The sequence below is a fragment of the Schistocerca serialis genome, chromosome 3, assembly GCF_023864345.2.
Source record: "Schistocerca serialis cubense isolate TAMUIC-IGC-003099 chromosome 3, iqSchSeri2.2, whole genome shotgun sequence".
Classification (NCBI taxonomy): domain Eukaryota; kingdom Metazoa; phylum Arthropoda; class Insecta; order Orthoptera; family Acrididae; genus Schistocerca; species Schistocerca serialis.
In genome coordinates this window covers 836,934,763-836,947,635 of record NC_064640.1, presented here as the reverse complement: position 1 = coordinate 836,947,635, position 12,873 = coordinate 836,934,763, and the positions used below count along the sequence as shown (strand labels likewise).

The 12,873-nt window shown below is 41.8% G+C and overlaps 1 protein-coding gene across 1 annotated transcript in view; it reads right to left on the bottom strand.

Moving 5' to 3' along the window:
- LOC126470879 (serine-rich adhesin for platelets) overlaps positions 1–12,873 on the bottom strand; it is a 479,197-nt gene that overhangs the window by 106,209 nt on the left and 360,115 nt on the right. The window lies entirely within an intron of this gene.

The following is a 12,873-nucleotide window of genomic DNA, read 5'->3' as shown; positions in this document are numbered from 1 at the left end:
CAGCAATGTCATGTACCTTAAGTCAGGAAATCAACATGCTTGCAGTGACACAGGTATCCAAGTGGACAGTGTGATAAAGTCGTGAGCACCACAGACTGTTATCATGGCAACTCAAAGAGTGAGATGAGCCCACAGTGCTGTGCCCAATGACAATGCTATACACAGGGGTGACCTCACATCATCTTTTCAGTCAGATAAGTCCCAGTTATGTGCACTGTATCACAACAGATTTATCCATGTGTAGAGACTTGGAGGAGAAGAAACATTGCCAGATTCCTGTCGTCATTGTCATACAGTCCCAGCACCTTGTGTGGTGGGGTGGGGTGTCAGCAGGCACATAATGTGATCATCTCTGGTTCACATAATTGGTAATTTGGACAGCAGCTGTTACATATCTGATAAGTAAGGCCAGTGGTCATGCCCTATCTTTGACAAAATAATGCAGACCACTTTCGTCAGTTCTGTCCTGGAATACCTCAGTACCCTGTCTGCATGCTTTTAGGGAATATCATCTAGTGTAAATATCTGGTTACCCACTATGATCGATGAACGTGTAGAGTTTAAGCAGCATCGAGAGATGTACCCATATCTTTAATCCAAGAGGAGTTGGATTTGATGCCCAGCTGGATCAGAACTGTTGTTGCTGCCAGAGGCAGCAGCTCAGTGTACTAAATTTTGCACCCTCTATAGCCCCAAGTACCTAGAAATTTAAACATGCATTCTTTGTAATGTGCTGTATACATACAAAAAATAACAATCCTTTTTTTGCTGTACCTCCTGGTGTTGCAGTTTTATGAGCAGTTAGTGTATTACCTTTTTACCAAAATTTTTCAATCTATTCTAGATACAAAATTCTCATTCCCATTTTCATACGTGATACACATACAGAAAACTGTGTTGCTGCTTTATATGGGTTTATTGAATTTATATAGCATAATGCAAGTTTAATGTTTATCTCCTGCACATTCTGAATGAAATTTTGATACAAACTCTTCTTAAATATGCAGTAACTTACCAGTTTCTGATTATGTATAGAACTTTTAATCGTGGAGTGTACTTCTTATATCTTAGAACTCAACAAAGGATTTCCTGGTCAACCTGCCATCCATTTTCCCAGCTGCATGTGCTCAGTTCCCATTTCATTTTATTAAAAACAGTAACTGTGTACTCCATTGTAATCTGTTCTCTGAACCATTCGTTTGGTTTCCTGTCTCTCCTACACATTCTTAACATGCACTTCTTCATGGTTTTGGCACTAAAAGTTCAGCTCGTTGCCTTAAGTCAAAACTGATATTGCACACTAATGTTACAGAAACTGTTTCCCAAGCTGGAATGTTCATTTTGATGACTTTTTTTGGTTTACCAAAAACACTTCAAAAAATCTGTATTCTTCTGGTTAAGGTATTTGTTTAGCTGTTCATCCAGTTCTTGGGCTCAACTGCTCTAAGTTCAAGAACTCATCATTGTTAATTTGAACTATTTTCTTTTTCATGTGCTGATTTTACAAGTCATAAGGAAACTAAATACAGTAGAGCGTCGATAATCTGAACGTCAGTCAACCGAACGACCGCTTAACCGAACTGTGTACTCGCTCACACCTGTTACTATCCCACCCTACCGTCCATCATCCCCTTCACTCCCAAACCAAGTTACCCACAGTAGTCGCCACACTGGGCCACTGCTGGCGGAACATTGCTTCTAATGGGGCCTTCACGCTGCTGACCGGCCAAGCCGCCAGTCGCAGTGTTTCAACAATCAGCACACTTCTGTCAGCTTGGCACTGGCAATAGAAGTAGCGGCAGTATCAAAGCTGTTCACAGCAACAGCTGCACCAGCTTCTAGTTGAGGTGCTTCTCATGGTGCAAACAGTCACCTTCTGTTCTCTGTTTCGACCACTTTTGTGCTGCTGTGTGAAGAAGTGAACTTGACGATACAGAATACTTAAATGCTTAAACGTAAACATGTTGTCCTTTCTGTGAGGGACAAGTATGAGATTATTAAAAGGTAATGAAAAAAGTACATGACTTAGCTGCTCGTAAGCATGTAGGCTTGCTTAGACAGACCAAAATAAAGGATTTTTTTAAACATTAATTTTGTATACTGTGTGTATTGTTCATGCAAAATGCGTATGTAATATGTATATATTTTTGTTTAATAAACTGTGCCACATACTATATATTCCTACTGAAGTTGCCTTTGTATGTTACTTTGTAATACTAAAAGAAATGCCTGTTTTTATGAATAAATTTACTGTACAGTACTTCTTTTTGGCAAATAAACATGTACAGTTCGATTATCTGAACAAACCAGTTTTCCGAACACCCAAGTCCCCCAATTACTTCGGATAATAGACACTCTACTGTACCCAAAATTTTAGAATGTTCATAGGAGATAAGAAGAAACACTTTTTATTGGTCCATGAATGAGTTGGTACTAGTGATGTTCAAAGACATTGTTCAGACTGCTTTGTGATGAATATTCTTTGGAGATCCTGCTGAAAATGTCATCCATCCACATTAAGGCACAAGTGGCATTTGTATGCTAATGATTGTCTAACATGGTCAAAACAACCAGGTGTTTCACAAATAATGGCTGCACATTTAGTAAAACAAGCAAATATTTCTTCTGGAGTGTCAATCTGTGTTTCATACAGCAAAGGATTTATGTTCCCCCTCAAAAAGAAATCTGTAGGTCAGAAAATCTCTAAAGCAACATTCATTAAGTGGTAATTGTTATTGATTTTCAGGCCTGCTGTCAAAATTTCTAATTAAGTTTTTTACTTGGTGTTATTTACCTGCACTATAGATAAGTAGCACAAAGTCTTCTTTTTCTCAGTTAAAGAATCTGAAAAACCTATTCTAGGGTTACTGAGCATAGTTTCAGCTTTTTGGAACTTTCATATCAAACAATACTTTCAATGTTGAATTTCTGACTATCCTGATGAATGCTAATGCTAGATGTAGGACTTATGTATATATTTCATTTTTAAGGAAAAAATTAAACCATAGGATCACTGCCTGAAGAACGTTTCCATCAGTTTAAAGCTTCTGCAGCAAACACTCTCCAGACAGATTTTGACATACCAGAAGGTATATCCACTACACATCATAAAGAAAAAGAAATCATTGGAACATGTAACACTGGACATTTCACAGGTTTAAAAATACTTCAGAAAGTCATACAATCAATAAAAATAAAATACAATAATCTGAAGGTGAGCTCCAATCTTTGAACTGCCCCCAAAGTTGAGGAGATTTTGCCTAAACTGGGCGACAGAGAGGTTTTGCAAAATTGATCTTCATGACATATACCTCCAACTCCCTTTGGGCATAGCATTCAGGGATATTTTGGTTATCAGTACCCCATTTGGCCTTTTTCAACACAGTTGGCTCCCTTTTGATATCACCAGTCCACTGGCAATTTTCCAGTGGTGTCCTGAATGACTGTTGCAGAATGTTCCCAACACTGCAAACTAATTGGACAATATCCTGGTCACTGATGCCTCTGCCGAGGACCTCACCCACAATCTGGACGATTTGTTGGCAGTGTTGATCGCGTGGGCCTCTGTTGTAACAATGGCAAGTGTGAACTTTTTATGCAACAAGTGGAATATTTAGGCCATGTCCTTAGTGCTTCTGGCATCAGCCCGATCCCACAGTTTGTTGAGGTCATCCAGAAGCTCCCTGTGACTCGCAACAAAACACATCTCAAATCTGTCTCATGTTAACTAAGCTATTACTGCTGTTTCATTCCCCAACGGCTGCAGTTTCAGAGCCTCTTCACTGACTCCTCTGCAAGAATGTCTCATAGCACTGGTCTGCTCAGTGTGACAGGATGTTCCATGTATTAAAACAGGTGCCCCTACAACCTATGTGCTTGATGACCTATGAAACCTCCTGACCACTTGCGCTCACTGCCGGTGTCTCCGATTATGGTGTAGGAGATGTTCTCTCACACATTATTGATGGAGTGAAGCGGCCAGTTACGACTGTGTCTAAGATTCTTAATTCTGCTCAGCTCAGCTACAGCCAAGCTGTAAAACAAGCATTGGCCATTATTTTTTGGCTCAAAAAGTCCCATGATTATGTCTTATTATATTGTTAAACCAAATATTGCACTAGGCTATTGAATGGTCACATAACATTCTACTTTAAAAACTCTTTTTCTATAGAGAAACAAGTTGACATCATCAGTTGATACTGACTCCTGCATGAAACATATGCTGAGAAGTTTTTTTTCCTCTGTCTGTGCATCATGGAGACACAATTCCAATTATCTGTTGATACATTAGAGCAAATGCTCCTGGTGATGGACTCTCAAGAAAGATCACCCAATATGGCATCTTAAAAAGCATTCTTAATTTATTTTATTACTAGTTATAGATTTCATAGTAACTCCATATTTAATAATACTGAAATTCGGGTCTCCATAAGTTATCATGTTCCTATTGTATTTTTTTTAGCAGTAAATAGCATAGTCTTTGTTTAGGTTGTTATGCATCACTATAAAAATAATTAAAAGATATTTCATTAAAATCATCCTCATCTATGCACTAACATATCCATATTCTGATAAGGAAGTTGAAGCCTTCTGCAAAGAGTTATAGCAACTGATAAATCTCAGTGAACTCCAATACAAGTGACTGCTGATTCAAAAGATACAGAGAAAATAAATGAATACAGAGCTAGAAGAAAGATAAATTTAGCAATAAGTTCAGCATGTTAGAAAATTGTGGTTGTACCGATGCAGATGAAGGAACAGTTATGTAACAAAACTGATTAGCCAAACAGCACAAGATGTTACATAAATAAAGAAGGCAAATGATGAGAAAATCCAAAATAAAACAAAGAAACCATTAAAGACAAGGCGAGAATTTCAAGCAAATGATAATACAAGTATGATAGTACATGCTAATTTAAAAAAAACAGAGTGATATGTTTTGAAGGACATGCGAAAAAAATTAAAAACTGGCAAGAATAACGATGATTAAGATTCAAATTTTATCACTATTTAATATCTTTGGTGTCTTTAAATGTTGCTCTGCAAATGTTCTCAAGTCAATTGTTAGTAGTAGTGTGTTGATAACCTACAGTTCACAAGACTTCATGCATTTATGATATCATTTTGACGTTGCATGCTATATCTGTTGTGACTCGCTGATCTTTCAAAGTACCGCCGTGCAGTTACGAGTGTCCTCTACATGTGGCACTGTCTGCCAGCCATGCAGCAGCAGCGCCACCTAAGCGACCAGCCAGCCAGCGGCCGCTAGACTTGGACTCAGTTATGATTTGACTGTTAAAGTGTACACACATCTTACTCTGTTTACTTGATCTGTGACGTTCATGTATTGCGTCTTCCTTGAAATATATTTGTTCAACTTTAAGTTATAACAATTGGTGACAAGGTAGTGATTTTTCTTTTCCATCGTTGACCCACATGTTTCCATGGCTACTTTAGAGCAACTATTGCAAGGTCTCATAGAACAGCAAATGCTTCCCACAAATGCGATTCGTGATTTTGTCGCGGCATCAAATGCGGGGCGTCCATCGTCGTTGTCCCTACCTGCTTTTCCTCCTTAAGATGAGACGGCGGAAGATTGGTCTGATTACAAAAAACGTCTTTGACTGCACTTCTCGGCATTTCATGTCGCAGACAAACAAACATGTAAGTCTCTGTTCCTTTCATTGATTTCACCTCAAATGTATTGGTTGTTGTTGCAATTGGCTCCTTTGAGAGATCCTGCATCTTTGTCCTTTGCTGAAATGTGCTCACTTCTGTCCGTCTATTTTCAAAAGCAAACGCATGTGGTAGCCTCTCGTGTTGCCTTTTATCGTTGTCAATAACAACCGAATCAATCCAATCGCGCTTAGGCCGCTGAACTTCACGGCCTCAGTAGAAAGTGTCAATTTGTTACTGAAGTTCACAAAGAATCCCACGCTGATTCCATGGTACGGGATGCTATTATCCGATCAGTGCCCGACAAAGAAGTTAGGCAACGTGCCCTTCAGTTGGCAAATCCGACTCTAGATGAAGGCCTATCCATCGATCAGTCTTTTGAAATTTCTCACGCCACTGGAGCGCAAATAGAGCCATGGCGCGACGTCGGGGAAATACAACCTCTGTGTGATGTTGACAAAGCGTGTGGCGTGTCTCCGCCGGCTGACGTGGCTGCAGTACACTCCCAAGCGCAGCCTTGGCCTAACTGTAAACAAACTTCTAATAAACTGCAGCGAAACCCACGGCAACTTCCTTCATGTCTGCGGTGTTTTACGAAACATTCACGAGAAGGCTGTCCACAACATTGGGCCGTGTGTCACAAATGCAAAAAAAAAAGGGTCATGTGTCATCCGTTTGCAAATCCAACCGCATACATGATGTTCATGAACATGACGCTGATTCTGATTCTGTGTTGTCTGTCAATTGTACTTCTTCCCTTTCAGGGAAGTTATTCCTCACTGTCCAAATACTTGCTCAAGATGTTTGCATGCAGGTGGATACTGATTCTGCTGCCACTATCATCAATTTTCAGACGTGTCTTCAGTTGGGTTCTCCAATCCTGTCACCTGTCACTAGGCAATTATGGACTTACAATAAACAGAAGATTTCCCTCTTGGGACAATTTGATGCTGAGGTATCATACAAATCTGTCATTCGCACTGTTCCCATATTTGTGGTCGACCATAGCAACGCGGAGAATCTTTTTGGTTTCGATGCCTTTCGCGATTTTGGGTTCTCCATAGAGGACTCTGTCAGTATCGTCTCTGATGCTATTCCTTATGCTCAATTGGATTCCTTGTCGACGACATTTTCGTCCCTTTTTTCTCCTGGGTTAAGTCGTGCAAACGACTTTGAAGCTCATGTCACACTCAAACCCACTGCTCGGCCTAAGGTTTTTCAGGTTGGCCCATTCCTGTGGCCCTTCGTGATCAGGTCAAACAGGAGCTGGATTGTCTCACTGCTTCAGGGGTCTTGCTTCCTGTCACTTCCAGTGAGTGGTCCTCTCCTGTCGTCGTCGTTGCTAAGCCAAATGGTGATATTCGTCTCTGTGGCGATTTCAAAGCCACTGTAAATGCTCAATGCCTTATCGACACTTACCTGAAGAATTGTTCACTAAACTTGCTGGAGGCCAGTATTTTTCTAAACTTGACCTGTCAGAAGCTTATCATCAACTTCCTCTCGACGCTGCTTCCCGGCAGTTTCTGGCCCTTAACACGCCTTTCGTCCTCTATCAATACCAACGATTGCCATTCAGGGTTGCCAGCACCCCTGCTCTCTTTCAGCGATTCTTGGAACAATTATTGCTCACTGTCCCTGGGTGTATAAATTACCAGGACGACATTGTTGTCACTGGCTCCACCACTGACGAACATCATCAAAATCTCCGCACACTTTTTCATGTCTTACAGACTGCCGGTCTTAAGTGTAATCTTCAGAAATCAAACTTTTTTCAGGCATCTATCACGTACTTGTGGTTGCAACTCTCTCAGGATGGTATTCATCCTATTCAGCAAACTGTCGCTGCGATCGATGCCCTTCCTCGCCCTACATCTGTTAAGGAACTGCAGGCCTTCTTTGGGAAAATAGCATACTATCACAAGTTTTTACCATCTGCTGCTTTGGTGGCTCAGCCGTTGCATTGCCTGTTGCATAGAAACGTGCCTTTTCACTGGTCCGCGTCATGCGATGCAGCTTTCCAGAAATTGAAGACTATGCTGAAGCAGGCCCCGTGCCTTGCTACTTATCGACCTGGCCAACATCTTGTTCTTGCCATGGATGCCTCTCAATATGGGGTCGGTGCAGTCCTTGCGCACCATTTTCTGACGGTTCTGAACAACCCATTGCTTATGCCTCCAAAACGGTCATGGATGCCCAACAAAAGTATTCTCAAATTGAAAAAGAAGCTTTGGCCATTATTTATGCTCTTCATAAGTTTGGTGTTTTTCTCTATGGATCCAAATTTCATCTTGTTCCGGATCACAAACCACTTGTTTCCTTGTTTCATCCATCAACGTCACTTCCTGACAAGGCTGCACACCGTCTCCAGCGTTGGGCTCTTTATCTCGTTTCAATTATGAGATTCATTTCCGGCCGACGGCTCAACATGCAAATGCTGATGCACTGTCTCGCCTTCCCATGGGTCCTGATCTGGCATTAGATAGGGACGAACTTTTGTGTTTCCACCTGGATGTTGCCGAGCAGTGGGTTGTGGATGGGTTCCCCATCACCAGGGACCAGCTGGCGGCTGCTACGGGTTCTGACCCTACCCTCTCCTGGGTTTTACGCTGCATTCAGAAGGGTTGGCCAGATCATCCATCCACTAAGACTTCTTATCCGTTGTGGAACTACTACACTTTGCGTTACCACCTCACGGCTAGGGATGGTGTTATCCTCCTTTCCACTGAAAATGCTTCGCCGTGAGTTGTGGTACCTGCGTCTTTGCGTGCTTCGGTCTTGTGCCTCCTTCACCAAGGGCACTGGGATGTCTCTCGAACAAAATCTCTGGTGTGCTGTCATGTGCACTGGCCCGGCATCGACTCTGAAATTGCACACATGGTCGCTGCCTGCGGCCCTTGTGCGTCACAGGCCGCCGCCCCGAAGTCATCTTTGTCACCGTGGCCTTCACCTGAGAAGCTCTGGGAGCATATTCATGCTGACTTTGCGGGACCTATTCTAGGTACTTATTGGCTTCTCGTTATTGACGCCTACTCTAACTTTCCTTTGATTGTCCATTGCATGTCGCCTACCACCGCGGCCACCACCAATGCTCTAGCTCACATTTTCTCTTTGGAAGGCCTTCCCTCTACTCTTGTTACTGATAATGGTCCGCAATTTGCCTCTTCTGATTTTGCAGATTTTTGTGCCCGTCACGGCGTCATGAATGTCACGGTCCCTCCGTTCCATCCACAGTCAAACGGTGAGTCTGAACGACTGGTCTGCACATTTAAGGCTCAGATGAGGAAACTCCTGACTTCTTCTGCTGCTGATGATGCGCTTCTCCAATTTCTGGCTTCTTACCGTTTCACCCTCATGGGCGACCACAGCCCGGCTGAGCTCTTAGATGGCTGACAGCCCCGCACGCTACTTCATCTTCCACGGCCTTCCACCTCACAGCCGCGGGTGCCTTCGCTTGGCCGGTTCACCGCCAATGACCTTGTACGGGTACTGGGATATGGCAGGCGGCCAAAATGGAGTCCTGGCCACATCTTAATGCACCGTGGCTGATGCCTGTATGAAATCCAGATGGACACGGGTGTTGCAGTGCATCATTCAGACCATCTTTGGCCTCGTGTGCTGGCAACGCCTGTTCCGGATGCTGCTACACCACCTTCGGCTCTACCTGAAGCTTGGGATACTGGAGTCTCTCATTACTCACAACGCAGTCCTCTCACCATCATATCGGTGCCAGCACAAGAACTGACACCACCAGGAGACGTGCCCATGCAGGAACCAGATGACCATCATCTGTCGGAGCAACTCTACTCGCCTCCTTCTCCTACAGACGCGGACACATCGCCCATGTCTCCTGTTTTAACAACCGGACTTGCCGCAATGGGCAGATTGGTGCATGGGGCCCCAGCAGATTCAACCTCCACATCTCCTGTCATCTCGACCCGTTATCATCGGGGACACTTCCATCCGTATGGGAAGCCTCCTCCTCGAGACTTTATGGCCAGTCAAACAACACCTATGGACATTAGCAATCTACAGGCCATCTCCATCAAGACCTGTGCAAAAAATTCAAAGGGGGGAAAAGTGTTGTGACTTGCCGATCTTTCAAAGTGCCGCCGCGCAGTTACGCGCATCCTCTACATGCAGCGCTGTCTGCCAGCCATGCAGCAGCAGCAGCACCACCTAAGTGGCGAGCCAGCCAGCGGCCACTAGACTTGGACTCAGTTATGATTTAATAAACAATTTTTTTTTTTTTTTTTCAGCCTTCAGTTGCAAGGTAATTTTAATCGTTTACCTAGGTTTCGATTCCAGTAATGGAATCTTCTTCAGAACAAAAAATTAAATTATTTTGTGAGCCAAACACTGGCCATGTCACAGAGTAAAAATTAAAACATTAAAGACGCATAATCATAAAATTATGTCAGTCAAAATTAAAACCATTAAGGCGAATGTAGACGGAGCTACGCCGGCCAAAAATCAGGACGACACGTAAGCGGCTCGAGCCGCTTACGTGTCGTCCTGATTTTTGGCCGGCGTAGCTCCGTCTACATTCGCCTTAATGGTTTTAATTTTGACTGACATAATTTTATGATTATGCGTCTTTCATGTTTTAATTTTTACTCTGTGACACGGCCAGTGTTTGGCTCACAAAATAATTTAATTTTTTGTTCTGAAGAAGATTCCATTACTGGAATCGAAACCTAGGTAAACGATTAAAATTACCTTGCAACTGAAGGCTGAAAAAAAAAAAAAAAAAAAAAAAATGTTTATTTGCTGTACATTTCACAGTTGCTGACACGCTGCAATATGTTAAAGATTTGTAAATACAGTTATGATTTGACTGTTAAAGTGTATTTACCTGTGACTTTCATGTATTGCGTCTTCCTTGAAATGTGTTAGTTCAACTTGAAGTTATAACAATATGAAAGATGAAAAGAGCTGTCTATTGACTTTAGTGATCATTTCGTTCACAACATGTGAGGTGAACATGTCATTCAAACCAATAACACTCACCTCAAGTATAGAGAACCGGAGGTTATGCTTTTTCTTTGCTGCAGGATATATTAACCTTGAAGTTTCATTGTTTGTAAATGTGTGAAGTCCTACATTCAAGTCGACTGGACTGTGGATAAGGAAGAGATTAAAGTGTTGGCAGGAATTAACTTCAAAAATTATGGAAAAAGTTCTACTATCTGTTTTTCATAATATACCTTCATAACCTCCACAATTGAGATGACTTACTGATATATTTTCATTGCATGCACCGACAGGTGCAGAGAGACCTGTTCTCAAAAATTACTGAATTGCAGTCCTGTCACATACCCATTTTTGATCATATATCACTACTTCAAGTGGCCTCATTGAGCATGCCACATTTGCATATCACATTTTGCAGCTTTTGTCTTGGCAACGACACACATCTTAGGACCATATTGTTGTAAATAAAACAGGTTACCAACACCGTATGCAACCACTTTGACTTTACCATTAGCATCTCATATAACTGCAAGAGTTTTCTCAAATGCCTCTGTGAGGCTGTTGTTTACAACCTTTGCCAATGAGCCAGATTGCTTCTGAACATTGGCGTGTATATAGTGTTTTCTAGCATCATGAAGTTGGTGCCACTGGCTGCAGTTGTGATGCATATGGCAGCTTCACTTACTTGCATAGCTCTGTTGTCAGTGAGCATAAATTCTCTTACGTTTCTGTCAAATGTGTGACCATTTTTGGATAGTTGCACATGTGTGATGTGTAACCATTGTCCATGCACCAAAAAATGTTGGAGACACAAAACTTAGATGCCAGTTCATTCACAGAGAAACAGCAGTGAGGTTTGCTGACTATGTTTGCAGCTTCCAGAATTAGTTTCTTCCTTGAAAAAACACTCATCATATTTGTGGTCCTTCTTTTTACAAAAGTGCATTTATACACAGATATTTCCCTTCTTTTTTTGTTTTGATATTTGTTCTAATTTGCCACTGTCATTCACAGCACTTTTTGTCTTGTTCATGAAACGTTTATCCTGTTCAGAAAAACATTGTGCCACTCACACTTTCATTGTCATACTGAATCCTTGCATTGTGTTTTTCTGCAGTTTTTACATTTAGTGTCTTGACATCTAGTAGATTATCACAGGGTTCAATAGCATATCCAAAATTGTCATAGCTTAGCTATCTGGAAGACTGTGAAACAGCAGTTTTGTCAACAGATCACCATTTATGTCAACTCCCATTGCTTGTAAGTTGTCCACAGCATAGAAGAATCCAGTAAGATGCTGTGTAACATCATCAATAGCTTGCATTTTGTGAAACACGAGGCGTTTAAGCAGTGTTGTTATGCAAGCAGATCCTTTGGCCATATACATTGTTTCTAGTTTAAGCCACACCTTACATGATGTAGTGCAGTTCTTTACTTGCTTCAGCTCGGTCAGATTGATGGATAAAATTAGGTGTGCTTTTTGATTTCTCTCTGCTGCAATCCACGTTTTGTATGCAGCTTCTGTAGTGGAAAGCACTTCAGCTTCACCAGCCACAGCAGGTTGCAGTATGCATCTCCAGATACGTGTTGTCTTTGATGAGTGGCGCTTCATATTGTATTCTCCATGTGTCATAATTGTCACATGACAGCATTTCTAGTTGTTGTGCAGCAGTCATATGCACCATAAGGTATTCGTTTTGTTAAGGGTGATTCACACTAGACTGTCATGTCAGGTCAATTTCAGAGAGTATACACACTAACCATCACATAACATCAATCTGCTTAGACCAGTACCGAAAGGTGAAAGTGAAGTTATGAGTTGGGCTGCCATCTGTGACACAAAAAGTCAGAGTATAGTATCAGAGTTGAGGAAACGACAATGGATTTTATCTTCATAACTTATGTTCTTGATCAATTCTGTACGGTAAATTGCTGAGAAGTGGACATTTCCATTTATGTTCTTATTCACACTGAAGTGCCAAAGAAACTGGTACAGGCATGCGTATTCAAATGCAGAAATATGTAAACAGGCGGAATACGGTGCTGTGGTCGGCAATGCCTATATACGACAACAAGTATCTCGCGCAGTTGTTAGATCAGTTACTGCTGCTAAAATGACAGGTTATCAAGATTTAAGTGAGTCTGAATGTGGTGTTATAGTCAGTGCACAAGCGATAGGACACATCATCTCCAAGGCAGCGAGGAAGTGGGGATTTTCCCATATGA